We start from the raw sequence: 17047 nt of genomic DNA on the forward strand, positions 1-17047 counted from the left end.
AAGGCAAGTTTCACTTTTCAGTTCTGTTTCTAACTTATGAACTTTTTACGACCACGTATACAGCACAGAAATGTTCAAGTCATGTTCTTGGGCGATTCAAAGTCGAGTGGGCTATTTATATAATCGTCAATTGCACAAATAATGTTTATTTCGTGATGTAACATCACTTACAGCGCATTACGGTCCCTGCAACAATGACAATTTCAGGAAAATAATGAAGATAATTAAATACGGCCACGGAAGCATTAACAGACGTTCATGGCCTTGTAAAAAATTATATCTGAACATTTATACAATTCTAATTGAACTCGCTGAAACAACAAACGTTATTGTTACGATCGTATATGCACGTATGTATTACATACATACATGCATGTGTGTGTGTGTGTGTGTGTGTGTGTGTGTGTGTGTGTACATACACACACACACACATCAGAGTGTCCCAAAAATATAACACTAACAATTATTATGGTACAGAAAGGTGTGGTAATTCAAAATAAAGTAGACAAATGTATAAGTCAGCCATTTATCGGAAGTGTTCAAATTATTGGCCGTTATGATCCAGGCACAGCTGATAATGCTCATCAATGGAATCAAGAACGTTCCTAATCATTTCAACTGGTATTTGGGCACATTCTCTTTCAATTGCTGCTTCCACTCATTGATTGTAGCTGGTTTTGTGCTGTAAACATTATGTTTGAGGTGTCCCCACAAAAAGAAGTCCATTGAGGTCAAATCCGGTGAGCGTGGAGGCACTCGGTGGTACCTCTTCGTCCTATCCATCTGTTCACCAAATTTTCGTCAAGATAAGCCCTCACGTCGCGATGGTAGTGGGGAGGTGCTCCATCCTGCTGGAAGTACCATTCTTCGTGCCTAAACATCTCTTGAATGCATGGCATGATGGATTCCTGTAGCAATTTGAGGTAATTTGCACCAGTCACGGTATGGTCAAAAAAGAAAGGTCCAATTAAAACCAAATGCTGGCAAACCACACCACACTGTAACTCCTGGTACGTTCACATGGTGTTCCATTGTCACATGAGGATTGTCAGTTGCCCAGTAGCTGCAATTTAAATGTGGCCTCGTCACTCCAAACAATCTTGTATGGGAATTGATTGTCCTCTGCACATTTTACTCGGTACCATTCACAAAATTCAATTCTCCGGTCATGATCATCTTCGTTGATAGCGTGGATTAATCTAGGAATAAAACATTTCCATTGGGAACGCTGCAAAATGCGATGGACGCTCGAATTTGGAAGTCCTGTCTCACGAACCGCTTGCCGAACAGATTTTCTAGGAGATTGCTCAACGATGACTTTCTCTTGTGGGGCTGCTGGATGTCCGTGGTCTTCCCGAATGTTTCTTATGGACATTGTGAACAGTTCCTTCCACCTCAAACTTATCTCGCAAACGAGCAATTGTGAGTCGTGTTAGTGCATCTCGTTGAAACTCCCTTCTAAACTGTCCTTGCACTTCACTTATGTTCTCAGTCTTCCAGTAACACTTTTGAATACATTTCCTTTCCCCAAAGCTTAGTCTGACTTCAGCCATTATTTTAAGCAGTCATACCTGAAAAAATAACATAAAGTGTGGTAGTTTTGAGCTTTTAAAAAGTGTATACATTTTATTGGGACACCCTGTGTATATATATACGGTCCCGGGTTCGAATCCCGACTTGGGCATGGATGTTTGTGAGTGTCCATTCATCAATTTCATGATATCATCACTCATCACCATCTTCGCAAATTAGCCAAAAGAGGACAAAAGTGAAGTAAAATGAAGCAAATCAATCAATCAATCAATCAACACATACACTTACATACCCGATCGTAACTTGAATAGCGCTTGTACTTGTATGTATGTATGTCGTGTATATATATATATATATATATATATATACATATATATATAAATAAATCCCGGTATCATTACGGCAACCACTATACTCTGCAGGAGTGTGGCAACCACTGGAAATCTTTGAGTATACTCGTTTTTTAACGTGTATATTTATATATCATATCGTACTGAGAAGCCTGTTTAACTTTATTTGTAAAATTTGGATAAATCTCTAGTAAATTCACTCCGATATCATTGTGAAGGCCATTCGCACCACTATCATTGTAACACCCAATGTATATATTTGTTATTTTGCTATCATTGTGGAACCATTGCAGCAACACTGCTACCAACTGTTGAATATCATACTTTTTGTCCCCGGCTTTGGTTATCAGTTGACATCACGTCTGTTCGTAATGAAAGACAAAGCAGCTTGACAAATATATTGTAATGATGGTGACGAAGAAGGAGAAAAAGAAGAAGAAGAAGTTAGCTGAAAGATGCTCGTATGATTTAATGTGGTGTACTGTGGTGTCAATTAAACCTTTTGAGCATAGCTGGAGTGAGTTGAAGGATGATTTGCGAAATTATTTCCCTCGCACTCGAGCATTGGAATTTTACATAGCATTAAATTGGAACAGTTCCGCATTGTGTATTTCAGGCTTGTATAAATACTGAACTTGTGTTGCAATTTGCAGGAATAAGTACCAATCGTCATGAAATGGCATATCTTATGGTGTATGGTACCTCAACGAAATCAATATCAAACATATTCAATACTTAAAAGGTAATTGTGTGGTATGTAGAGACTGTAATGTTCCTACAAATTACTTATGTTTGCAACCCACGAAACTGAAAAAGTGCCATATATTTGCAGAAATAAATATTCCGAGTGAAAAATACGGTGAAGTGCACCACGAAAGTGAAAAAGTGCAATATAATTGGAAAAATAAATATTCCGAGTGAAAAATAAAGTGAAGTGCACCATTTACATTTATTATAGAATTGAGAAGGTATGTAGTAATTTGCACAAGATAAGCATGTTAATTGCAAACAATTATGCGCAGCAATTATAATTCTACTGTACAGTTTTCGTTATCATGGTTGATTCATTCTTGTGGTTTTCATGAACGGTATTTGTACTCGGTGTTATTGAAGATCTCTTGTTCATGAAGTTTTATTACATTATGTGCTAGTTATTTCAGAAGAAAAGGAAAATTTGTAAACATCCAAACTAACTTTTTTTAAAAAATACATATGGAGGATACTCACTGCTAAAAATCTGTAGTTTCCAATCTGTAATTATATTTATCTTGAGACTTTATCTTCCTTAAAATCCTAAATAAACTTAGTGAATTTTTTCATCCACAGTTGCATTATTTTCTCTTGTAATTAGTTCTTCTTCATGCAAAAAGTATGACAATTATACACTAAAAAAAGTGGGAATCAAGTGGGAAAATGTAACATTATATTTCATGTCATGTATGTAGCTGAACGTTTAAGGGAAACGTGCCCTTTCAAGGATGTTTTAATTTTGAAATCATGGTAAAATTCTGTCCCATAGGAGACGCCTGGAAATCATCGAATTTCGCGTATGTTACATTTGTACTTACTTATTATGCATTGCTAAACAACGTCTGCGTGTTTTTTTTGCTGTTTTCACTTCAAAAACTTCGATTTCTGACAGTATTCTTCGATGCGTTTTCACTTACGTTACGCAGAACATAGCGACCAAATTTTGACGACCGTTGTCTATGATGGACCACAAACCATTGGCGCTAGCTCCACACACCATTGGCACTAGCCCCACACAGCATTGGCAATAGCCCCACATACCATTGGCATTAGCCCCACAAATCATCTACAGGTAGCCCCACGCACCATTCGCAGGAATGAGGTATGCCTATGAGGTTAGGTTAGGCCTGTTAGGTTAGGTTCTATTAGCATAAATACAAAACAAAAAATTCCCGTAACCCCCCCCCCCAAAAAAAAAACATTGGCACTAGCCCCACACACTATTGGCGTTAGCCCCACACACTATTGACATTAGCCCCACAGACGATCCACGGGTAGCCCCACGCACCATTCACGGGATCGAGGTATGCCTACGAGGTTAGGTTAGGCCTGTTAGGTTAGGTTCCATTAGCATAAATACAAAACAAATTTACAGATTTTCGTGTTAATCAGAAAAAAAAAACAGACTATGTTCAGCAATGCATAATAAGTAAGTACAAATGTAACATACATGAAATTCGATGATTTCCAGGCGTCTCCTATGGAGCAGAATTTTACCGAAATCATTTGTGAAAAACTGGAAGATTTTTTTTTAAATGGAATTAGATGGAATGAAGGTATTTTGATATTTTATACCGTTGACCTGTTTTGTTGTGTGTTTATTTTAGAAGGGCACATGTCACAACACCCTTTTATTTTAAAATATTCCTTTGGTAAACAATTTCAAAGTTTTACATTCTGTAAATATTAGAAGAATGCTCAACACTACTCAGCTGGCTTATGTAAATAGTATGTGTGAACACAAATGCCCAAAAAGATGAGATACATCCTTTTTGCCAGTAACTGCACACTGGACCAGCATTGGAATTAACTTTTATCTGTATTAGCACTTTCAAGCAAGGCTTTGAACTCAATTTAGCCAACACTGGACTTATACCACTTTCCCTTCTCTTCTCTCCCCCAACATGATAAATTTTTTACCAATTCTCTTAGCAGGAAGACTAATTTTTGTAGAATTTTGGCAATCATTGTTACACAAAATTGAACCTTCATCAAAGTAGTGAGCACTGTTTGGATTTCGAAAAATGGGTAAAATTATCGCAAAGTTAAAACACTTTTCAAAGACATTTCTGTACAGTTTTTAATGGTCATTGATATTTCTTCTTGTGAAAGAAACACATTCCCAGTAAATTACGATGTGTTTCTAACGCCAGAAACCATCTACAGATAGCCCCACACACCATTCACAGAGACGAGGTATGCCTACGAGGTTAGGTTAGGCCTGTTGGGTTAGGTTCCATCAGCATAAAAATACATTACGATGTGTTCTAACGCCACAAACCATCCACGAATAGCCCCACGCACCATTCACGGAGACGAGGCATGCCTACGAGGTTAGGTTAGGTTCCATTAGCATTAAAATACATGATTTTCCTTTTAAATTAAGTTATTTTGCTTCTGAAAGTTTGCGTTCGAAAAGAATACACTTCCATAAACATAGGAGAGTCCACAGAAATGTGTTAAGGTAAGTAGTTTCTTGTGTAAAACGTAAGAAAACTGTTTTAACCCTGCGATAATTTTACCGAAAAATGTTATTGGTAAAATTCTTGATGACGGCGAACACTATTTCTACAGAAGAAATTACTTAGCAAGTTTCTGTACCATTTGTGACGTTTCTTGATGTTATTCCTGTAGAGTGTATTGTGTTTAACATGAAAATCGGTATATTTGCTTTCTATTTATGCTAATGAAACCTAACAGGCCTAACCTAACCTCGTAATCATACCTCGTCTCCGTGAATGGTGCATGGGGCTACCCGTGGGTGGTTTGTGGGGCTACAAAATCGATTCTTGTTTCGCGATTAAACGTGATTCCCACGTTAAAGAATGTTTCGCAATGCATAATAGGCGAATTCCGATGGAAAAAAATATAAAACTAATGTGGGAAACGTGCTCGCCGTCATCAACAGTTTTAATATGTTATTTATGTTTTAAAATAAACAACTTATAAATTACCGTATGCAAGTATGCACGCTTCCCATGGAAAATGTATTTTCCATTGACAAGTGACTAAGTATCGTACACAAGTGGTAAATAATGTAGAAGTAAATTAAAACCTCAGTAGAATCCATTTACGGAATTTATATTGATGCTAAAGAGAATCAAACATGTCCTGCCTAACCTAACCAGGTGGTGAAGCTACAATTTGAACTATTTTCACCAGATTTTAAAGTATGCACGTGCATGATCTACACTGTGGTCTGGCATGCTATATACATGTGTGTATTCTTCAGTTGTCAGTGTGCATTTATTTTCATGTTGGCAATATTTTTTTTCTGCATGCCATGGAGTTGGAAAAATACTGCAGGGTGTGCTGATAAATACTGGTGCTGCTAATATGTCACAAGGCATTAGTATAAAGGGGCATTACATTCTTAAATGTTTTCATTGTTAGGTTAGGCCGGTCAGGTTTAGGGCTATTAGCATTAAAATTACTTCGTTAAATATTCCCAACACCATTGATGCAATTTCTGGTTTCAATACTTTCTGCTACTGTCGCTACTTGGTGACTTGTTAGCAGTAAGTTCTACAACATTGCTAATGAATATAATGAAATAAGGTAAAATACAATGTACTGTTATGATTCAGGTAATTAATTTTGCTGGTGAAAATAGCCACATATGATTTTCTCAGCACTTGGCGAAAATATTCGAGGCCTTTGTTTATAACATTATAACATTATATATATGCTTCTTTAGTAATTTTTACACATAAAATGTTTCTGAAATTGAAACGTGTGTTTCTTTTTAACTTCAGGCAAGCAACCTAACCACACTAAATGAGCATTGTAAGTGTTAGATAGGGATGCATTCTGACTTGAGCGCTACGGAAAAATCTTGAAACACTAAGGGTGCCGTGAAACCATGCTCTACAGCTTGTTAGTCTATGCCTAACGATTTATTATGTGTATATTTTTTATCAATATAATGTTCCACACTTTTGCGAGTATTGGTAAATGCATAATTATTAGATTTATCATCATATGCAAACAATTTTAGCCAATAATGTTGCCCCACCTGTAAAGTTAAAGTGTTATTTGATGCTACGTGCATGTTGTGCTGTACTTTACAAATGCTTTCTTTTGTTTCATAAAGTGGCACACATTTCCACTGCTGAACTATATAAAATGTGCGACATTATGTGAACAGGAGTGTACCAAACACATATGCTTTGAATTTGAGATTTAAGTCCACTTTTATGTTCAGTTAAACTAATTGGGACTTGACCAACAGTTTAAATTGGGAGTGGGATCTGAACCATTTAAGACTCAAACGGATATCAAGCCCTTGATTACAAAGTGACGGTGTGACGAAACCCTTACATATGCTTTGATCAATGAAAATGTTCAGTGAATGAAACAAAAGAAACCTAACCTAACCTTTTCATTTGTACATCCAGTACTGTTTTGCATTTAAAATATAATTTTCTATAGTTTGAAGAGTGTTGACTTTTTCCCCTCTGCGACCTTTCAATTACTAATTTAGTCAGCAATACAGGGTTATTAGAACAATGGTTGCAAATTTGACTTCATGCTGCGACACCTTTAAGGGTCAGAGTATGCCTGCCAAGCAGATTCTTGTTGGTGACACATGCATCAATTTCCATACAGGTTGGCATGTTTAAAACTACTTGTTCTAAACATTTAAAACACAAAACTTTGTTTTCTTTTAAAATACTTTAAACATTTCAAGCACACTGCTGTAAGCATGTTTTTTCAACTTTGTCTTGTTTAAAATATATTTTGAAACTTGATATTTGAAATTTTGTTGTTTTACTTATCCTTAATCTCTGTTATTTAGTTTACTGTACACAGACATTGGCCAAATATGTATCCATTTCACAAAGAAACATGCCATTATGACTACGTGTAGGTTACATTTAAAACACGTGAATAGTGTTGTTCCGCACTCATTGTTTATTTTTGTTAATGCGATTTGTTTGCATCCACAATAAAATGTGATATTTGGGAAAACAGTAAAACAACTACAGAGATTGATTTGCTTTATTTTAATTGCTTTCATGCCACTTCTGGCTAATTTGAGAAGATGAGGGTGAGTGACGATATGATGAAGGGACACTCACAAACATCCATGCCTAAGCTGGGATTCTAACCCGGGACCCCTGGTGTCGTAGCACGATGTGCTAATCACTTCAACACACGTGTCGGCCACTAGAGTTAGAGTGGGGACTGACAACCGTTGATTAACTAAACCTTGAGCCTACATGTAAGATTTAAAAGTAATGTAAATAGATATTTTAAGAAGTTCTTCAAATGTTTTCCTTGTAACTAGAAATGCAGTCCTTCCTTGCATGATAAACATATTACTTATCAGAAATGTATTCTTGGCACTCTGTTTAAAACACATAGCTATTTTTTCTTTTACCAAAGTTTAAAACACATTTGTGGGACTGATACATGGATGAACAGTTTTGTTCTGCACTCAATGTACATTCCCCTTCCTGTAAAATGACACAAACTTTGTAGGGTTGTACAGTTAATGAATGTGTCACTTTATCTGAACTGGAATGTACATTATTGTTAATGTTTTTTTTTTTGCATTCACAATAAAATGTGTGGTATTTCCGGCAACAGAGTGGCTAGTACAGGGATAGAGTGGATCCTGGTAACTGTGGATTAGTTGAACATTCTCAACAGCCAACATGGAAGACTTAAAAGTATAACGTAAGTATTTTAAGAAGGTACTCGGGTGTTTACAGTATAACTAGAAACACAGTCTTTCCTTGGATGATTAACCCTAAACAGCTAAAGTGGAAAATCAGTAACAGTAACGCTAAAGCTAAGGCATTCTCATCTTGACGACCTTATTCTTTGGCTTTATTGGCTACCAACATAATTTATTTCCGATAGTAACAAACAAAAAAGTTTTGACATGATTTAACGTTCATAGTTGCATTAAAAACAGCAATTTGTTTGGTATTTTCCACATATTGCTTTGGAACAAAGACTGCAATACATTTTTGTTGTACCCTCTTTTCCTTTGATGGTTATCACAGGTTATTTGGAAGTTTGATACATTGATGCTGTGGTGTGAGTTGTCTAAAGCAACAAAACACATATTTTTAGTTTTGTTCTGAAAAACAATTTTTTTTTTACCTTGTTGAAACAAAAAATAGATATGGCAAATTTGGTTACATTAAAGCCAATGCTTCGTCACAATGACTACCCACATAAAATAATATCAAATAATTTGTCAACTAGACAGAAATTGAACCCAGACAGTATCACTCCCTCTTTCAGAGTTTAAGGTCAGTTGAAAGTATCGAGGGTGCCAAGTATATCATGTGGTAAGAAAAGGTGGAAGGGGGGATACCTTTTTGTATTTACTAGTCTTCATTTTGATAAAGCTTTATCTTTTTGGGTTAACAGATAATTATCTGAATATGTTTTCTTGGCATTATGTTTTAAACATTATTTTCTTCATGGTCAAACGGCCTCCCCGATGGCGCAGTGGTAGCGTCATTGCCTTGTAATCAAGGGGTACCGGGTTCGATACCCATTGGAAGTACATAGTGGTTCAGATCCCACTTTAAACTGTAGGTCCAGTCCCGATTAGCCTTACTGTGCATAAAGTGGACTTAAAGCACCAAATCAACCAACCAACCAATCTTCGTGGTTTAAAATAATTTAAGAAAACAAGGAAAGTTGTTTCTTCATTAAAAAATGCGAATCCTGCTTTTATAGCTGCAATTATCTGGTATTCTTGACTTAAAAATGACAATTTTTGTTAACTTTTCCACTTGGAGTTTTTAAGTCTAGTCTATGTGTAGTACAGCTAATTGGGACTGGACCTACAGTCCAAAGTGGGATCCAAACCACTTGTGCCTCCGCCAGGTATCAAACAACTTTAGCACTTATTGAAAACATTGAGTTACATAAAAATATGTCACTCTGTCCTACCTGTAATTATTAAATTGCTGATGGGCATTTGTTACTTCTTGTGTATTTCACAAATAGTGACTATATCGCTAATATTTGGAAAAATCTTAACAGCTGTGCCTTGATTTAAAAACTACTTTCTCCTGCTAAGACAAATTTCATAAGAATGATGTAAATTATAAATGTACATTGTTTCAGAAAATTTCAGCCACAGCACATGCTGAAAACATAATATTTTGTTAATGAAAGTAGAAGCTATTCATAACTTGCAGTCACTCAACACTTCTTTGTCAGCCACCATGGATGAGAGATATTTCAGCATTGGGGATTCCTTATGGTTGTCTGTTAACCTGTATCAGAACAAGAACATTTTTGCAAGTATTCTTGTGAAAGTGATTCATTAACTATATACATAATAAACAACTATATGTACAGACTAAATTCCCTGCAATGTGTAAAACTTAGTAAACTCTACAAAGTGTGTTGTTCTACCACCTTGAGCTACCTTGAAAACAACAATACCATATGAGTGAAAAAGTGTTGTGAACATTTTCATTTTACACAAATAATTTGTATTGAAGTTTATATTTTGACTCACAATAAAGTTTATGTATCACAACACAAACCTATATATAAGTTTACACTACGACACCACAACGTGAAAAAAACAAAACAAAAAAAATGTTGGCCAAACCTTGGAAACAGCCAAAATTACCAGTGCTTTATGTTCGTATATTTGGTAAACCATTTTTAGTATGGTTGGTCGAATGTCGAGCCAACTACTTTTCGCTAGTTGGGATACCACAATATTTTGTGAATTTCTTATGATGAACACAAGAAGAAAACAACTTCAAAAGTTCCAGAACCTTTATTCCCAGAAACAAGTCGGATTAGAAGCAACCCCCTTGTTTAGCACAGCTAGCACAATTTCAGTGTAACATAAAATTGCATTTTATCCTTAAACAAACACTGCATCCGAAGCATAAAATTTGCAATGTTTAACGTTTTTTTGTAAGTATAATATTTTCTCTTAGATATATTAACGATTTTCAATAGGCTGTAATAATTTTCAGTTACATTATTGTTGTTGAAACATTGCTTACAGAGAAAATAAGGAACTGTTGTGTGTACATAAATTATCAATTCTTGACTTGAGAAATGTTGCGAGAATGCATATCCAGTGTTTGTTTCAGAACATTCTTAATTTTGTTACAAGTGGAAAACATCAATCATTATGCAAAATTAACAGAAAATATTTAAATTGGAACAGGTGACATTACAAGTGTCGACAACATACATAATGGCTTACACAGTAGAAATTTGAATCATAGTTTCTGCAAGAAAATCACATTCTTCAATACAATATGTACTATGAAAATGATATAATGCATATTTGCACAGATATTTTCTATAATTTGTTCCTTACTTGCTACAGTTCTAATTAGAACTGATCAACAAAATTTTTATTTCAATGATATTCCAGGATATCATGTTTACAACATTCCGTACAAAGAATTATATAAAGGATAACTTACACCACATAACTGAATTCCAGTTTTGCCATGTACTTTTTTTACACAAGTTTTTACCATACCACATGCCTTTTTCAGGGGTAAGATAAGAATGGTCAAATATTAAAACTTGGGAACGTAAGTACATTTAAAAGATTAAAGTTGATGGTGAAGAACAGCAGTGACAGGGCACTCTGCTAAGGCAATCTGCCATCTAATAACTTCAATGTTGATCTTTTAAACCAACGTGCCTTCCCATATTTTAAACTTTGGCTAATATCAATGAAGTCATACATCTTTAGATAAATGTTAATTGAGTAATTTGTTAATCGAAGTGAGAGAGGCTGTGCGCTCTGTACATGATTATTTTGCTGGTATTGTAGTTTACTTTATGTGTTTGAAGTTTCTTGGATAACTTTTTAGTGTAACAGTTCTGTACAAACACTTTTATTTTAAGCCAATTTTTATTGTTCAGTATTTCAGGATTTGCTTCAATCAACATCTCACATTCGAGTCTCCTTGGTGGCTTCTTTTTGCAAATATGGTTTTTGAAAAACTTCAAAACCACCTTCTTTTGTTCATCGGTCCAAGGTACAACCTCTCGCTTTGTGCCTTCTACATATCCTGGAGCTCTTTCCTTCCGTTTGACTGAAATCAAAGTTCCCTCAGATTTTTCATAAGTTTTTAGTGTCCTAACATTCTCATCCATTTCTGTGGCTACTTGTTCATGATTGTCTTCATTTTCATCTCCTGAACTAGCAATCTCATTCTCACTCAAGTTGGTTTCTTCCGATGCTAACAAATTTTCTTCAATGTTGACATCTATTTCATCTAGACTTTTACCTCTAAACTTAGAAGCTGCACCACTTTCCATCATCAGAAGTAACTTACTAATTTTGGCTGTTTGAAAGATATGATCAGGTAGTCTGTATTCACTCCGGTGAATGCCACCTGTATGTCCCATAAATGTAGACAACTGTTCAATGTCTTGTTGTTGTCCTCATTGCCTGTCTGAGGTGATGGAAGTGAACATGGTGATACTTCGTCTTGTAGTCCATGAAGATTTTTGTCCAAAGTTGGGTTCTCTGAGTCTGTGCTACTCTGAGGCACGTAGTCTGGATCTTGTACACTATCATGAACAGCTGAACAAGATGAAGATTCAAAATCATCATCAGTTTGAGTTTTCAAACAACCTAAACTCTGTGGTTGAAAATTTGTGAAATGATCCCCTGCGACATTATTTATGCATGAATCTGCTGTGTTACACACATCACCCAAATCATATTGCTGCACTGTCATCATGTTATCACTCGAATTAAGTTCTTTCTCGTAGTCTGGATCTTTTACACTATCATGAACAGTTGAACAAGATGAAGATTCAAAATTATCATTAGTTTGAGTTTTCAAACAACCTAAACTCTGTGGTTGAAAATTTGTGAAATGATCCCCTGCGACATTATTTATGCATGAATCTGCTGTGTTACACACATCGCCCAAATCATATTGCTGCACTGTCATCATGTTATCACTCAAATTAAGTCCTTTCACACACATGAGGAAATTGCTTTGCATGGAATGGGAATCTGTGAATGGATCATGAAGCAAATATTGCTTGCATTCGTCACCACTGTACACTGTCGACGAAGGTGAATGTGGAACAACTTCTTCAATTTTCACTTTTGGATCACTGTGTAATAATAGTCCATAACCTCCAGCATCTTCTAAAACTTGGCATATTGTCTCTGAACATGTTACGTTACTATTTACACTCCATGACATGGGTTCGGAAACCGTATGAGGTTTATTTTCACAGGACCTTGTTTCACTGTTGCTCACATCCAGCATTTGGTAAACTAAAAATAAATACATGAGAAAAAAATAGTAAATACTATCTTAAATATCTTTAAGTGAACTACAGTGAATGACCATTACAGTTATCATAAAACTGTATTCATGAAATTTAAGCAGATTTATTAATAGGCACTATTTTGGGTGCATTCCGAAAGTCTTAACGAAACAAACGCATCCAATGAAAATAACTGGGCTTGTGAATCTGTTGAAACCTGTTATTTTACAGACTTATGGGACACACTAGGCAAAAGCGCAGGTGCAGCATTTTGTTTAGAAAAAGTTTCCACATGGCGTCTAGCGGAAGGAATATCCTTATTGCAAAAATAAACTCTACTGTGGGCACTGTTACTCACTTTACTCACATTCTAAGAACTGTTATAGTCATACTCATTTTGTGCATGTTGCTTCATATCGCTATCTGTTAAAATTATAATACATTTTCCGAACTAGTGCAATTTGAATCCAACAGCACGTACGTTGTCTGGAAGCAGCAACTATTCTCACCGAACAAACGAGCCTCCTGATCCATGCGTTTGGTGAATCTCATTCTTGTATGAAACACACGGAATGAGACTTTTGGAACAGCATAATGAAACTCACGGAAACACTTATGTGACAGCCAGTTACCATAACTCATTTAATGTGTTAAACTCGTGTGACTTTCGGAACAGACCCTTTGTTATTTTGTTTATGAATAAAAACATATAATTCATATCTCATGTTTTGTACATGTTTATATTCACTGTTTGTTTTTCAAAGGCAATCAGATTGCAATCACTTTGTCATATACATTAATTAACGATGTGAATGAACTATTCACATTTTGCTATGCATTGAGGAAAGAAATCTAAATTTCAGTTTGTGATGTACAAATTGCCATAAATAATAATAATTTTAAGTCCAGTGCATTTCAGGCAGGGCTGAAGCACAATAGCTTCCCTTAAATGAATAATTGGTGTGACATACATAATAGCTGATTTGGGGGGAGTTCATCTGTGCTTAAAATATCTGATGGTAAAATCTTGTATTTTTTTTAACTCCAGAGAAATTGTACACATGCTTGAATACTTCTATTGCTATTATTATATGTATGTTTGAGAGCAAATGCATATAACCTACATCTCACAATGTTTGCAAGATGATGGTCGGGTGGAGCATTAACAACCAAGCAAAATGCATTACAAAAAGTATTGCTAATGCAAGAGAGAAACATTGCTCAGTGGTTCTCACAATTTAGAATATTAATATTGTCGAACATTAGAAATTCCTCAGAATTAATGAAATGGTACAAATAATTTAACTGATATTGTGTCAATTTATAATATAAAGTTTTGGAGTCAGAAATAGTTTTGTTGCAATATCCAGAACTGTGGACGTACAGTATTTCGAAACCACATAATTCATTTTATTTTTTATTCAAATGTGTATCTTAATAAATATATTTTGACACTACTATGTAAGTACAGTGTTGGCAATAACTATTGAATTTGCATTATATTACGTACTGAGACATTGTACCATTATGAAGACCTAAAGACTCAATCCCATCCCTCCCTCCCTCCCAGTTGGCTTGTACAAGTGTAGTTAAAGTAGCAATCGAATAATACATAACAATTTGTTTGAGGTAGTACATATCATCTTATCTGGATTTTTTTTAAAGAGGACATTATAATATTTTTTCATAGCAACATTCGAATATTATCCACAAAATGTTGTTTTCGGCTCCTCACTCTCCTTTCCTCAAGGTTCTCATTTGAAAATAATAGTAATGGCAGCAGTAATGAAACTTCTGAGAGTGCCATGAAGATTTGTACTGGTGTTCTTTTTTTCAAAACACACAAATTACACATGAACTCACAATGAATTACAATTTCTAGGAACAACCATCTGATTTGTCTGCATTGATTACTTCATGAAATACCAAATGCAAGTATACAGAAAGAGAGCTGTTTTTTTTTAAAAAAATAAATAAATAAATGTTCATGTTTTGAACTACATCATAACGTTTTTTGTATGTACACACATTCAAGCGCCTGTTCACTAGGCAAGAATGCAATTCAACATCAACAGCATATTTTCGTGAGTAGTTTGGGTTTCATATATACAAGAAAATGAATTAGTCTGATCACTTAAATTTTAGTCTGCCATACAGAAGTAATTTTGGACTGAACCTACAGTTTAACACAGAATCCAAATCTCAGGACCATTTCGCACATAGGAGCAGCTTAGTTTTAGTTTCAGCCTGACAGGCAATGTGCTAACAATTATAGCAATGTGATCCTCAAAAGTGCATATCATATAGTAGCATGTAATCAAAATATTATGCAAATCCAAAATTTTCAGACTTGGTAAAAATTAACTTCTTTAGCCTTCTTGGACCTGGATAGCAAAGTAATACAGAGTCCTTATTGTGATTTCACAAATGTCAGTTATTTAGCAAATAATCGTGAACTCTATATTTATGGGATGGCATTTTTTTTCGATTCTGGCCCCCAAAGTTAAGCTTAAAGTAAGATTCTGCCCTTTTAAAATTAGGCCCCAAGTTAAGTCCATGTAAACAATCGTATAAACAAAGCCTACAGAAACAAAGAAACTTACAATTTTGCAAAACGCAGCTTCTTTCCTCTTCTGACAGTCCTTTTGTGCTTTCATATTTTGGTTTCCATCCAGTTAGGGTGTCTTTTCCACCACCTCTACTCTTCCGAACCATTTGTAAGATCTCGACGCCTGGAAATAATAATAAAGTTTTTAATGGTATGTTGTTAAAGGTGTGCATGCTTCTACTGTAACACGCTATTCAATAATTTATTAGGGATCCCTGGTTCGAATTCTGGCCTTTGCATGAGTGTTCTCTGTGAATGTCCCTTCATAAATGTCATCACTTCGTCACTCATTCTCATCGTCGCGATTAGTCAAAAGTTTTGAAATGGTACAAAAACTCATTTACATTGATTGGAAATATATTGTAACGGCATGGGAGAGATTCATATCGCAAATATAACATGTTACAAGATAATAAAAAATTGAATTAAAAACATTTATGACAAATTTAATGTAAATCATTGCCACTTCTATTTTTACAGTGCTTCGCCATCCTAATACTATGTATCTCAAACTCTGGTCTTAGAGATTACTTCGTACACAGATCATGAAATAAATTAATTTCATGAGCATTCAGGCTACTAATGGACGGTTCTTCTATTTCTTATTTTTTATGCAGAAATAAAGCTTTCCAGCCGCTGACAAAATAGGACAAGAAAAAGCAGCCCTAAAAATATGAGAACAAAGGCTTATCAAACAATGAGTGACAGATTTGTAGGAACAGAACATGTACCTTGGCTTTCTGATGTATTTGATCGTTTCCAGTTTTTTTTTTAAAAAAAAAACAACAAAAAAAAAACGATGTTTGCAATCTGCGCATGAAATCATTGATTTGATTTAATTTTAAACGTGGAACATACAAAAGTCCGATCTCACTGCAGTAGATTTAAATTAAAATCTCCACAATCTTACGCTAATAATTTCGGCCTCCCCCTCCTCCCCACACACATACACACAAAGTAACACCGATTTTAGCTTGATAACCTCATATTTTGTCTGAATTGAGAATATTCTAGTTACTTACGTACGTGCAATAGTATGCTATTTAAATAAAGTTACTGAAACTTCAACTTACCATAGTTTTATTTGAGTTTGTACTTCTTCGTTTTCCTTTTGCAGCTAGCGCATGTCGGAACGCTGCAAGCAAGACAAAGCATTCACATTAAATATCACTCCTGCTTCTTCGCGTTGGTGGACCGTGTGCTCGGTAGTCTGAAAGAAATGTATACGAACGCTCACGTGGTTTATCCAATGCTACCAACTTCGTTTTCGGTTGCCACTTTAATGAAACTATGAACAAAGTGTATAAAATTAACATATACAGCGACCGACTGTCGCGCTCCAAGCGGAGGAACCGTGAACTAAAAAAATATACAATCCAGACATTCTGCTACCAATGTGGCAACATGGTCGAATTTTCGATGACAGTTTATTGTACTATTACTTCAAAATTTCACAATTTTGACATTCTACTATCATTGTGGCATCAATGACGTATTTCCAACGACAGTTCATTACACTCTCTCGAGTATCAGGAAAACGATAAGCAGGGTT

Source organism: Lepisma saccharinum, unplaced genomic scaffold (assembly GCF_977018435.1).
Source record: "Lepisma saccharinum unplaced genomic scaffold, izLepSacc3.1 HAP1_SCAFFOLD_966, whole genome shotgun sequence".
Classification (NCBI taxonomy): Eukaryota; Metazoa; Arthropoda; class Insecta; order Zygentoma; family Lepismatidae; genus Lepisma; species Lepisma saccharinum.